Here is a 2,628-nt window from a genome sequence, read left to right on the forward strand (position 1 = left end):
AGTAACCAAAGTAAACCCAAAAAGTCAAGAATCCAAAGAAAAAAAAAAAAAAAATCCAGGAAAAATGGAGAAAGGAATAAATATTTATACAGTGTTTATAATGAACCTGCCACTCTGCCAGGCACTTTACCTATGTGATCTTACTCAGTTCTCACAATAACTGTATGTAACAGTATTCGTTTTATTGATGGATAAAATTAGTTTCAAAGAAACATACATCCATACAAAAATGTGCATAGTAATGTTCACAACAGCATTATTCATAGTAGTAAAAAAGTAGAAAAAATCCAAAGGCCCATCAACTGATTAATGGATAAATAAAATGTGATAAATCCATACAATGGAATATTATTCATCAATAAAAATGAAGTTCTAATACAAACTAACAACACAGATGAATCTTGGTAATGTTATTCTGTTGAAAAATCCTATCGCAAACATCACATATTATATGACTCCATATATATGATATGGTCAAACTAGGCAAATCTATAGAGAAAGAAAGTAGATTGATGATTACCTAGGACTAGAGGGCTTGTGGGAAGGGACAGTGGGGGGTGACTGCTAATGAGTAGAGGTTTCATTTTGGAGAGACATAAATGTTCTAAAATTAGATTGTGGTGATGGTTAGACAACTTTAAATACACAAAAAAACATTGAATTTCTGGCCTTAAGTGAGTGAACTGTGTGATATGTGAATTATATCTCAATAAAACTTTTCTTTTTAAAAAAAAGAAAATAATGAAGACCTAGAAGAGCTGCCTGTGAGCTCTGTGTACCTAAATACAGTATGTTAATTAGCAAGGAATAAGGCAATCAAACACAACAGAATCTCCAGGGTGACGGTGAAGAGAGATCCTGTACCAACAGCTATGACAAAGGAAAGGAAAGAAAGCAATCCAGATGGCAGCAGCTCATAAAATCCCTTGGGGAGAGATTTCCACAGGAAGGGGAAACTGATAGAACACCCAATGTATCTGCATACCTTAAGAGAATACTTAGACAGTTATGACTAAGGAAAACACAAGCTTCACAGGTAAAGAAAAATAAGCATGGTTATTCCTGAGGCAGTAGTGCATTGTCCTGTGGGTCTGGAAGGAGGCACTCGTGCATTGGGAGGTGAAGCAGTCATGGAGCCTTAAGTGTGTGTCTTCCCTGGTGAAAAGACACTAGGTCACACATAAAACAAAAATTCAAGTAGCAACATAGGTATGTTATTTAGAGGCCTAGAAATAGTCCCAAAATAATCAGCTAGATGAAGTGCAAATAGTTTCCCCTGGAAAAAGGGAAAAGGAGGAGGCCAAAGACTGCTTGTTTTCCTAACAAACTTTGAAAGAACTGTTTGTCTGTTTAAGCTATATATATGTATAACTGTGATCAAAATTAAAACCAAACAAAGGACGTTGAGGCAGTGGCAGTGGTGGCTTCCTCATCCCCGGGGTAGCAGATATGGGGGTTTGTCCCACAGTTTTCCTGACTTCCCTGATTGTGGAGGAGGTATGAAGAGTCACCCTGGAAATCCAGCCCTAAGGGAGGCTGCTTCTCCCACCCTTCCAAAGATTCTGTAAGCATCAATTACCTTCTATGAAATTCTTTGTGTTTAAAATAGTTTCCTTTTACTGCAACTGAATTCTGTCTTATATAATGGACAAACAGAGATAGGGGAAATGTCAATGCCTTATTTAATATCACATAATAAATGGGAGAAATCAGAATAAAATTCAGGTTTTCTGCCTTTCAGACCAGAGTACTGTCTCCGATAACATCCATTTACATGATATTGAGTGCCTTATGTTTTAGTCACTGAACTAAGCAATGATGCTTAAGCACTGAAGGACATTTAGAGGCCAGCCCTCAGGAAGCATAGTGGGGATGATAGCCATCAAACAAGTATTTACATCATAACAATAAAATAACAGTTGTACAAAGTTCAAAGAAGAAAACATAGATGTGCTGTTACTGAATGTAACCATAGAATTTTATGTTAGACTAGGAGTTCAGGAAAATTCTCCAATGGAAGCAATGTTTGAAATAAACCTGGAAGAATCAATTGCACATTGGTTGCCCCAAAATGGTGGGACAATATATGGTGTACGCTTGTAGTAGACAGAGGAAAGCATGCATGAAAATGTGTAAATGGGAAAATGTTTAGCTGTTCAAAGCTAGAGTGAAGATCTTTGTAACTGGACTGTAGAAAAGGAGGGGCCATTATCAGGTAATGCCTTGTAAGCCATGGTAAAGATTTTAAACTTTATACAAAGAGAATTAGAAGATATTGAAAGGTTTTAATAGAGGTATTGATGTCACCAGATGTTTTTAAATAGTACTCCATTCTGCAAAGAATAGGTTAGAGGTACACAAAAGCAAACGTAGAGAACTCAGTTAGGAGGATATAACAGAAGTCTGTGCAAATGTTTGAACGAGGGCAGTGGGAGCAGAAAAGGAGAGAAATGGACAGGGCTAGAAAAATTTTGGTAGAGAACCAAAAACTTGAGCAGTTAAGGCTGATTTACAGATTTCTAACATGAGCAAAGAGAATGGATGATGTTTTCATTTAAAGGTAGGAAAAACTGGAGGAGTCAGGATTGCTGCAGGGAAGATCAAGAATGTAGTACTAGATACTTTAGA

Source organism: Propithecus coquereli, unplaced genomic scaffold (genome assembly GCF_000956105.1).
Source record: "Propithecus coquereli isolate 6110/MARCELLA unplaced genomic scaffold, Pcoq_1.0 Scaffold82, whole genome shotgun sequence".
In the NCBI taxonomy this organism is placed as follows: Eukaryota; Metazoa; Chordata; class Mammalia; order Primates; family Indriidae; genus Propithecus; species Propithecus coquereli.